The sequence below is a fragment of the Tupaia chinensis genome, unplaced genomic scaffold (assembly GCF_000334495.1).
Source record: "Tupaia chinensis unplaced genomic scaffold, TupChi_1.0 Scaffold141724_1, whole genome shotgun sequence".
Classification (NCBI taxonomy): Eukaryota; Metazoa; Chordata; class Mammalia; order Scandentia; family Tupaiidae; genus Tupaia; species Tupaia belangeri.
Window position 1 is genome coordinate 1,198,530 of NW_006201581.1, and position 12,133 is coordinate 1,210,662.

At 36.5% G+C, this 12,133-nt stretch overlaps 1 pseudogene; it reads right to left on the reverse strand.

Moving 5' to 3' along the window:
* Positions 1-6,624: 6,624 nt before the first annotated feature.
* Positions 6,625-12,133, reverse strand: part of LOC102495560 (glutamine synthetase pseudogene) — a 44,007-nt pseudogene continuing 38,498 nt past the window's right edge.

Here is a 12,133-nt window from a genome sequence, read left to right on the forward strand (position 1 = left end):
GTGAATATCTCAATATACCAAATTAATTACATTTACATAGCAAAAACAATGTAAATTTGAAAACTAAAAACTATGCCTCAATACAAATAAAAAGAAAAATTGAGAAAATATAAAATATTCAGACGAGTTAATATGAATAGATAAGAACATGAATAAGAAAGAAAAATACTCATAATTTAAAAATAAGCTTGTCAATAATGGGAGAAATTGATTTGCAAAATAATTTGAATAACATGAAACTATATTCTTCAAAGATTCATATACCAGATTGTATACTTATGCATGCATTTGCACAAAAGCATACACATATACAATTTTATTTTCTTTGCATTGAAAGACAATAAAATACTCTATGCAATACTTAATCAAATCATAAATAATATGCTCACTTTAAACTATGTCCAACAAAATATGCCGTGTTTTAAATAACCCCGAATAATAACATCTACTGGAAGTTCTGAATAATTCAATTCCAGCTCCAATAATGGCATAAATTTAGACGTTGAGCTGGAGAGAACACATAATTCATTTAGGCTTAACAGTTAGTTTTGGAAGAGTTGAGGGCCTAAGTACCACTGTATTCTTAGCAGTTAACAGGGACTTTATTGAGTGTGTATGCTAGCAGACTTCGGAACCCAACCATCAATTGCATTCAAGGAGATGTTTGTAAATATTGTTATTATTTTCTCCACAGTCTTCATACACCTTATTGCTTTCATTTTAAGTAAATGAAGATATTTATATAATGGATATAATCTATCCATAAAAAAACCCACTTTACTTCTTATCACTTATGCAAAGGTGTTTATAGAAAGGACTTCAAAAAAGTTTATATTTCTGATTGAAAAAAGCCAAAAGAGAGAAGACATGAAGTAAAGCATAAAATGCACATTAAAGAGAATACAGAGTTATGTTTTAACTCATAGTTGTTTTAAACAAGCAGTTATATTTTGTTACAGATCAAGGCTAAACCTATAGAATCATTAAAAAGATGCCATGATAGTTTCATGATTTCAACTAACAAGGTCAAAAAAGAAAATTGCAAACAATCAATTTTGAAATTCAACCATGAGATAATTGCCATACCTTACCCTTAGGCCACATAAAAAGAAATACCTAATAAAAGCAAAACTTGGTTCACACTGAAACCAGAAAATTAGCATTGGTGAGTGTGGCCTACTTTTGCAATAGAAAATTATCATTTGTGGCTGGCTACTGCTGTTATTGGGAGGTTTTGTTTCACTGAATAACTTTAATTTCTTATCAATTGGTAAGCTGTGCTTCAGTTTAATTTCTGTCCTAGAAGTGGAAATCCACATTGTATACCAGCAGATCCCTTTGGTTGCTGGGGCAATCAAGTCATTGACGTTGTGCATGTGTGTGCATGTGTGCATGGTAAGTTCAACTAGGCTTTCAAAACATTGCTTTTGGAGTGAGAATTTATGTTTTGAAGAAATACTGTGCTTTTGACTATACTATTTAATTTATGTCTTATATAGATGTAGAAAGTAAGGAATCCTCAAAATGGTGGCCTCTGGTACTTTTCTCCCACTTTATTATTCTGTAAGTTCTAGGGCATTTTGACCTATTGAATGGACAGCACAGTGCAGGTAAACCATAAGTTGCACTCGTGCACACTAAATACTTTCTTAAAGTATAGTAGGAACTAGCTATTGCAAGAACTATTATTTATCCTAATTGATCCCAGCTGAGTTTGGAAGGGAGTCTGGCCTGAGAACCTTCAAAGACTTGCCAAAAGGCTGTCAGATTTGATAACTCACACCACTCTGAACTTGGCTCAAAGGGGTCAGTTAGAGTGAACACTAAGCTCCCCCTCCTCCCCCCGATATTCAAGCCTGCTTAAATATGCGGAAACACTGCCAGCTGAATTGTGAGCCACCAGATTTTCAACTTTGTTTTAAGAGGCTCATGTTTTCTTGGAACTGGGGATGAGCAAGTAAGCAAGGAGAACACATTCCCATGTGGAGCTCCAGAGCAGCTGTACTGTCCTGTGTGCTGGGAGGCATCTGTTTTCGTTAAAACATGGCTTATATGTTGGCCTAAAGATTTAGGATGAACTGGAGATATAACAAAACCTCAAATTAAGCTTATTTGATTGAAAGGCTGAAAGTATCCATGAGTTTGGTTTTTGGTATTAATCCCTCTTTTTCATATAAAGTTATATGAAAAAGAGATATTATGCAGATTATTGTCTTACATTATCAAACTTCAGCTGAATATCTGCTTCAGGTACAGAAATTTGTAACATTAAGGTATAAGTGTTATGAAGGAATAAAAAACTAACTTTTGTTTCTTCATTGTTACAATCTATGCCTAACATCTCCCTGGGCTCAGGATGAGACATCAGAAAATATTTGTTGGATGAATGAAGAAAGAAATAACTGCATGAATGAATAAGCTGTACTAAATATTTTACATTTTTTTCTCTTAGTTCAATATACTGTCTCATTTTACTACTTCGAAAGACTTTTTGATGGAAATAGACTATGTAAATCATGTTTTTAAAGCATTTTATCCGAATTTTTATGAAGAACTTCCTGAAATTTCCTATTAGTCATGGATAATATTTTACAGGAGCCTAGAAATTGAGAATTAAATTTTATATTGAAAGTTCTTTTTCTACATTTTCTAATTTATCAGATCTAAAATCTAGCTTATATGTCATATGGACTAAAGATGGCCACAAATTATTTGCCCCTCTTCATAAAGAGGAGGGATCTATGTTCCTTCCTCTTAATTATGGGTGGGCCCTTGACTGACTTTGACCAATAGAGTGTAGCAGAAGTGACAAGTGTACTGCTGAAATCTGGGCACGAAGAGACATGAAGTTTCTTTCATCATGTTTGTTGATTTGCTCCCTCTTGGAAGTCACCTGCCATATAAGAAATCTGGGTGACTGTCACCTTGTGAGGAAGCCTTAGTCATCCCAGAAGGAGAGGAAGGGAACACATAAAAGAGTATAGGAGTGTCAGACATGTGAGTAAACTTTTTATATCCTCTAGCATAGGTAAGAGAAAATAAATGATAAAGCAACATTACACTAACTTTCCAGCCAATTCCTTTTCATATTCCTGATCCCCAGAAACATGAACAAATGAAGAGAACATTGTTTTTAGCCAGTAAGTTTTGAGATAATTTTATTCTCAAAACAAACATTTTTTTCCCCCCCATAGCCCGTGAGCACTGTCTGAAGAGAGACAGAGAGGAGGAAAGAGAGAAATCACCCTCCAGGGAGGAATGTCCATACCACAATCCTTTCTCCTCCATTCTACTCCTGGAATTTTGGGCATGCATGTACTCACACACAACTGATATTTAAGCCTGTAAGTCTGAGACTCAAACCACAGACAACCATGTTGGACTCCAGCACCTTCAGTACCACACCACCTCCTGACCCCCAAACATGCATTTTCATACATAAATATTAGTATAAAACATAACAAATATGTTTCAAAATACCAGATATGCTTACTTTGAGAAGTAAAATGAAAAACAATTTCAGACTATACTAAAATTTTTTTTAGTATGACTCTTATGGATAATTTATGACAATATATATCTCTAATAATATAAAGTTTTAAACTCATAATTAAAAAACAAACTGACAGAGGCTTTATTATGGCATTATTATACTTAATACTCAAAAATACAACTTTAGGAATAGAACTCTGAAATTTTTATTTTAATTCTAGATGTCTTAGTCCTTCTTGTATTGCTATAACAAAATACCTCAACTTGAATAATTTATATAAAAGAGAGGTTTATTTAGCTTATGATTCTGGTGGCTGGAAGGTCTAAGAGCGTGGTAGTGGTGTCCGCTTGACTTTTTGGGTCATGTGCTACATTACAACATGAAGGTAGGAGGCTACCAGGCACATGCAAAGAGGTACACATGAGATGCTGAGCTCACATTATCAAAACCTATTCATCTATTCCTGCAGAAGGGATAACTCACTCCCATAGGATGGCATTAGTCTATTCATGAAGGCAGTGCCCTCTGTGAACCAAAGACCTCCTACTAGAGTCCACATTCCAACACTCTCAGAAATTTTAACATGAGTTCTAGCAGAAACACACTCAAGCAGTAGCACTAGAGTTATTTCAAAAACTTAAAAAAATGAGTATAGTCAAGTTAAACTTTGGTTGATTGATTATCTCTTTTTACTGTAGAGTTGTTCCAAATGTCAAATTCATATGTAATTTACCAGAGTTCCACATAGAAAACCCATTGAACACAATTGTTTTCCTTATCCATTGCAAAATATAATTAATTATGAATATGTTTTTTTCTTTTTCTTTTTCATTTTATAAAGTAGAAATTACAGAATGTTTCAACAGAAAATGTTACATTCTTTTATCTGTTAAGCATTTCTTCCCTTTGCCGTTCCCTCCTTCTGTTACCAACTTCCTCTCTTAAAGTCTCTGGTATCTATACTTATCCTCTCTAGTGTCGTATCTTCAGATCTTTCAGTTTCTGCCACAGAGTGCACACATTAAGTACACATTAAACTGGGATAAGTAGTGTATATCTTTGAGTCTGACTCACTCCAAACATTAAGTCTTTTACATTCATCTACTTTAAATCAAGTGACACAGTCTCATTATTTTTGTTTGGCTGGTTGTTCCTTTTGGGGAAAGGGGTTTGCCGTAGGGTATACGTGCACCTGCTGGAGAGATAATTGTCCTTTGTATCAGTTCACTAACATATAGCTGTTTTGAAAATTATTAGTTTTATTGTAAGATGGTCAAAGGAAGTGAGTGACAAATTTCAATATTTATTTAAATATTTTTGAAGTGCCCTGTTGGGTCAAAATATGTAGACATAGTCTTCAATTACTTGCAAAACAGGAAAAGTGTCAGAAAATAAAGTGAGTTTTCCTTGCACAACCATTGAAAGATCCATTCCATTTTCTCTATGACCTGCTGTGAAATAGTTCAGTAAACTATTCACTAAGCAATTGCTATTGCTATCTTATAGAAAGGACAGAGCTATAAGAGAGATAACACTTTACTATGCTCTCTTTCTTTTCCATTAGAACATGAGTTTGAGTGTGAGAATGATCTCAGATATGGGCAGAGTTAGCATGATAAAAGGATTTTTTTCTCTCTCTCTTTTTGTAGAATTTCAAGCAGCTAAAAAAGTCTACTCTGCAAATCAACAGGAGCTCAAGTTCCTCTCTATTCCTTTTTTTTTTTTTTTTAGAGGTCTTCGCTATAGGGCGCGTGCGCTCGCCAGACAGACAGAGAGAAACATAGAGACAGAAAGCGAGAAATCACCCCCTGGGGGGATGGCCACGCTGCAATCCCTTCTCCTCCATTCTCCTCTTGGGATCTTGGGCACACACGCACACGTGCCCAGTGTGAGTTTAAGCTGCTGGGTCCAGGACTCGAACTGCGGTCTACTACGTGGGAGCCCAGCAACACAGCCATTATGCTAACTGTTGGTCCCAAGAGACATCAACCCCTTAATCTCCTAAAACTTTTGCTTCTTTTCCCCTTTATTCATGATAAAGCATGTGCCTGCACATATGAGAATATGAGAGAGAGAGAGAGACTTGTAAGAGCACACTCCAGCCCGTTAGCTCATGGGCACTTGCACATACGCCTGGAGTGTTTCTGGCTCACTGAGCCAATGGTCTGAACTGCGATCACCATGTGAGATTCATCTTCCCTTAAGCAGCACGTTACCACTGTGCCATGGAGCAAGCCCACAGTCTCATTTCTTGTGTACTTGTTTCACAACTTTTCTCTGCACTCTAGTCTTATTATTAGCTTCATCATCCATGTAATGATCTCTCTAGCACTCTGAATCCGTCTCCCAACTCCTTCGAACCAAGATCTCTTCATTTTACTGTTACTCAGCAATATAATTGTAACCTGACTAACATCATCACATCTATTTCATCTTTCTGCAGTCTTGAATGCCAAAAATTACAAGGAGAGTAGTTCTTTTTTTTTTTTTTTTTTTTTGAGAGATTTTCACTGTAGGGCGCGTGCGCTCGCCAGACAGACAGAGAGAGACATAGAGACAGGAAGCGAGAAATCACCCCCCAGGGGGGATGGTCATGCCGCAATCCCTTCTCCTCCATTCTCCTCTCGGGATCTTGGGCACGCACGCACACGCGCCCGGCGTGAGTTTTAAGCCACCGGGTCCGGGACGCGAACCGCGGTCGACTACGTGGGAGTCCAGCCACATAGCCATTACGCTGACTGCTGGTTCCCCCGAGAGTAGTTCTTTTTAACAAAAGTAATCTTTCTACTTCTATAACCCTACCAACGTTGTTCTCCTTTGTATTAATCTTAACCTATAGTGTATCTCTATTTTCTAGATCTAAAGCCTGGTTCTTAATTCACATTGCCCTTGGGATTCCGAAAGCATCCCTGTCACCCACTGTCCCAGTTTGTGAGGGCGCTGATGCTCGGGCCACACCACTGTGACCACGATGACGGTTCTCTATTATCTCCACTGCCCAGTTTTTACACATCTGCTTTTCTAATTGAAGTTGCTAGTAAAAATATTCCTAAAATATGCTGTCCATCCACTTCAAGTTAATGCTATCTTCATCATTTAATTTTCCCCCTTGAATCATTATCCTGTTCCCTTTAGCAGGTGTTGTAAATGGACTCTCCACCAACTGCCAATTTCTCTGTTCTCAGAGGATCCAATTTCCTCCAACTTCAAGAACAAGGAAATTATATGACAAGAACATTTAACCCGCATTGATAAATTTCATAAACATGTTGAGGGACCTGCCATGTGCCAGGTGCTAGAAGTAGAGGGATATTAAGCCAGGGTTCATCTATCTATGTTCCAAATCTGGAAGGAGAAATGCATAAATGGTTTTGAGATTTTGATATAGTACACTGAAAATTACACCTGTGGTTCTTTCATTCCTTTTTTTTTTTTTTAATCTTTATCTACTTTTGACTTTCTACTTAGAAGGAGAAAATGTCTCTCCCTTTCAGCGCACGTGCCATTGCCACAAAAATGCTCAACTATCTCGTATTGTTTATAGTCTCTCCTTCTCCACTGTATCTTTCCTGTAGACATACAAACATTACTCATCCTTAAGGTGAAAATTGTCTTCTCTGGGCCTAGTTATTCCTTGATAATTTTCAAATAGTTTTCCCCACTGGGAGTATAATTTGGACACTGAACACTTAAAAACCAGTTTCTATATACACCACTTGCTGGAACTTATCTTTTCAATTTCCAATTCAATTATCTTTATTATTAAACTTCTCTGAATATCTTGCTGTGTAAAATTATTTTCAACGCTCCTTTTTGAAAGATAGCTTTGGTTAGAAAAATCTACTCATTTTAAATATACCGGTTTTATTTTTTTAAAGAATTATTTCATTTAATTATTTACTTATTTTAATTTGACCAGGGAGGTAAAGAGCGAGAGAGGGAAAGTGAGAAAGCAAGCCACCAGGTCTGGGACCTGAACCATGGTTAACCATGTGGAAGTCTGGAGCCCTTAACCACCACACCACCTGCTGACCCCATCCATGCTGGTGTTAGTATTTCCTCTCTGTGAAAACCTACTACAAAAAAAAATAGTGTGCAAACAAGTTGGGTAATGCAATAAGTGTAGCATAGTAAGTTAGTACATTTCATATTCTGAGTTACAAGGTGTGACAAGGTGAATCTCTGAAGTGTTGAGTTGTTATTTGCTGCCCAGTTGTGAGTGTCATGTGAAGGCACGCTGAGTCTTCTATGTTCTTCGAATTCTCCATTTTAATGGTACCGGCACCACTTGTCTGGCTGTTTAGCAAAGTATTTTTGCATACACTAGGATGAACTACACAGCGTTATTTCATCATATGTTAAAGAAGACAGTGGAGAATGGGGGGAGTGTGAAGAGAAGAGGATAGAGAAAGATAGCAAGAGAACAAATAGGCAGGACGTCAGTGGGAAGCAGATACGGCTTATTACCTGTTGATGAGGACGTGTATAGTATTCTCAACTGGATTGGTCTGAGACGTACTTCATGATAGGTAAAGACTTTACTAGCAAAATGAGAAATAGTGATTGACTGTTTAAAATAATAATAATTATTATAATAATAATATTGGGAAAAACATTGAAAAGATATTGAATGGTGAAGTGGGGAGATTAATGTCTCTGTATTGACTGATATGCATGGCATTCCCTTCTGAAAAAGAAATGGAATAAAGTTATATGTAATCCAATGTAATATAAAGAAGATTATGATGATAATATAAATAAATAAATAAATAAATAAATAAATAAGAAGCAGCATCTAGGATACTTGAAATTTGTTTAAGTTTACTATTTATTTCATCAAGTTTTGATCCAATTTAACTAATGACATTTAACTGGGTTTTGTCACATTTCTTGCTGTGTATGTGTGAATACATTAAATAGCTGAAACAAATTTTAATAGCCTTGTGAAATTTATAGTCAAAACTTTCATTAAGTATATTAATTTGATAAGAGTTTAATCTCAAGATTGACAGTAGAGTCTCCGGAACTTATCTTTTCAATTTCCAATTCAATTATCTTTATTATTAAACTTCTCTGAATATCTTGCTGTGTAAAATTATTTTCAACGCTCCTTTTTGAAAGATAGCTTTGGTTAGAAAAATCTACTCATTTTAAATATACCGGTTTTATTTTTTTAAATACCGGTTTTATTTTTTTAAAGACTTATTTCATTTAATTATTTACTTATTTTAATTTGACCAGGGAGGTAAAGAGCGAGAGAGGGAAAGTGAGAAAGCAAGCCACCAGGTCTGGGACCTGAACCATGGTTAACCATGTGGAAGTCTGGAGCCCTTAACCACCACACCACCTGCTGACCCCATCCATGCTGGTGTTAGTATTTCCTCTCTGTGAAAACCTACTGATGTCTTCCGATCTTTCAGGAATATTTCAAATTTCACTTACTGTTTGCTAATACTGGTATCACAGCTAAATCACAATCATTTGTATTTTACAAAAAAAAATAGTGTGCAAACAAGTTGGGTAATGCAATAAGTGTAGCATAGTAAGTTAGTACATTTCATATTCTGAGTTACAAGGTGTGACAAGGTGAATCTCTGAAGTGTTGAGTTGTTATTTGCTGCCCAGTTGTGAGTGTCATGTGAAGGCACGCTGAGTCTTCTATGTTCTTCGAATTCTCCATTTTAATGGTACCGGCACCACTTGTCTGGCTGTTTAGCAAAGTATTTTTGCATACACTAGGATGAACTACACAGCGTTATTTCATCATATGTTAAAGAAGACAGTGGAGAATGGGGGGAGTGTGAAGAGAAGAGGATAGAGAAAGATAGCAAGAGAACAAATAGGCAGGACGTCAGTGGGAAGCAGATACGGCTTATTACCTGTTGATGAGGACGTGTATAGTATTCTCAACTGGATTGGTCTGAGACGTACTTCATGATAGGTAAAGACTTTACTAGCAAAATGAGAAATAGTGATTGACTGTTTAAAATAATAATAATTATTATAATAATAATATTGGGAAAAACATTGAAAAGATATTGAATGGTGAAGTGGGGAGATTAATGTCTCTGTATTGACTGATATGCATGGCATTCCCTTCTGAAAAAGAAATGGAATAAAGTTATATGTAATCCAATGTAATATAAAGAAGATTATGATGATAATATAAATAAATAAATAAATAAATAAATAAATAAGAAGCAGCATCTAGGATACTTGAAATTTGTTTAAGTTTACTATTTATTTCATCAAGTTTTGATCCAATTTAACTAATGACATTTAACTGGGTTTTGTCACATTTCTTGCTGTGTATGTGTGAATACATTAAATAGCTGAAACAAATTTTAATAGCCTTGTGAAATTTATAGTCAAAACTTTCATTAAGTATATTAATTTGATAAGAGTTTAATCTCAAGATTGACAGTAGAGTCTCCTGAACCTAGTTCTGGGAGATTTCTTCCCTATGGGCTATTGCTCTAGGCATAGATTCCTAGATGAAGAAAGAAAAATTATTTTCAATGTCTTCTGTTATAAAAGTTTAATAATTCTCGGGACCAGCTGTTGGCGTATTGGCCATGTCACTGGATTCCCATGTTGTCGCATGCAGTTTGAGTCCCGGACTCAGTGGCTTAAACTCATGTTCAGCGCGTGTCTATGTGTGCCCAAGATCCTGACAGGAGAATTGAGAAGAAGGGATTGCAGCATGGCCATCCCCCCTGGAGGGTGATTTCTCACTTTCTGTGTCTCTGTCTCTCTCTGTCTTTCTGGCGAGCGCACGCACCCTATAGCAAAAACCTCTCCAAAGTAATAATAATAATAATAATAATTCTAAACTGAGGGCTTGGCAGATAGAATGGTGGTTAAGGGCGCTGGACTCCCACATAGTTGACTGTGTTTCAAGTCCCAGAGCTGGTGGCTTGTTTTCTCACTTTCTCTCTCTCTCCCCCTCTCTGGTTGAATTTAAAAAGAAATAAAGTTAAATAAAATAATTATTTTAAAAATCAGCATAAAACTATTAAGTTCAAATCATCATCAACATCACAGTGGCAAATATCCTTTAGAAGTGTGAATTAAGGAAGTTAAAAAAATTTCCTTATGAGGCTTTAGGCTGTGCTATACAGAGTCTGAAAATGGCACACATTTGAAGATATGTTAAAGTATGCTTTTACAACAAGATAACTAGTTAACATTTTTCTTTTTCTTTTTTTCTTTTCTTTTCTTTTCTTTCTTTTCTTTTCTCTTCTCTTTTCTTTTCTCTTCTCATCTTTTCTTTTCTTTTTTTTTTGGAGAGGCTTTTTTATTTTTCTATAGGGCACATACGCTCGCCAGAAAGACAGAGAGAGACAGAGAGAATGAAAGTGAGAAATCACCCCCCGTGGGGATGGCACTGCAATCCCTTCTCCTTCATTCTCCTCTTGGGATCTTGGGCCGGCACGCACACATGCCCGGTGTGAGTTTAAGCCACTGGGTCTGGGACTCAGACCGTGGTCAACTACATGGGGGTTCAGTGACAGACATTACGCTAACTGCTGGTCCCTTTCTATTTGCTTTTTTTTTTTTTTTTTCACTAGTAATATTTTTCTATAGTGGTTACTGAAAGTACCGTTTATTTGAGCATAAGTCTTAGAATGTTCCATCTGCATTTTACATAATCAAGTCTTCTAAGATCCTGTTTCATAAATTCTATCTTAGATACCAAATCTGTTAGATGCTCTCTGTATGTACTTACAGAGAAACCTGTGATATTGCCATTCTTTCCCAACCTGAATGCTTACAATTAAAATGCCTAGCATTCTCCAGTGTTGGTAGGATGTGGAAAAACTAGAACTTTCATACATCTCTTATGGGAGAATGAAGTGGTAAATTCACCTTTGAAAGATTTATCATTCTTATAAACATTCACCTGCCTATGACTATGTAATTCCATGAAAAGACTGAACAAGAAGGTGTATAGCAGCTTGATGAAAATAGCCAGTGACTGGGAATAACCCAATTGCTCATCAAGGACAGTTAAATAAGCAGACTGTGGAATAGCACTCAGTATGGGGAGAGAATGTACTACCAGTGCATGGAACACGGATGACTCTCGTTAGCATTAGCTGACAAAGAGGAGACATTCCCAAAATGTACATAAAGTGTGCTTCCACTTATATGAGTTTTTAAGGTAGATCAATGGTTTCCTGGTTCTGCAGATGAAAAAGTGGGATTGAATACAAGGGTTTAATGTGCTGAAGTATAATAACATGCATTTGTCCAAATGTTATGCAATTAAAAGTGTCCAATTAATATAAATTACTCTTTTTCTTTTTTCTTTTTTTGGAGAGGTTTTTCACTATAGGGAGCATGCGCTCGCCAGACAGACAGAGAGAGACATAGAGACAGAAAGCAAGAAATCACCCCCCCAGGGGGGATAGTAACGCCGCAATCCCTTCTCCTCCATTCTCCTCTCGGGATCTTGGGCATGCACGCACACGCGCCTGGCGTGAGTTTTAAGCCACCAGGTCTGGGACACGAACCACGATCGACTACATGGGAGTCCAGCGACATAGCCATTATGCTAACTGCTGGTTCCCAATATAAATTACTCTTGAAAAAAAAATTTGTTTCTTTTCTCTCTTTTTTTTTTTTTTTTCCTCCCCG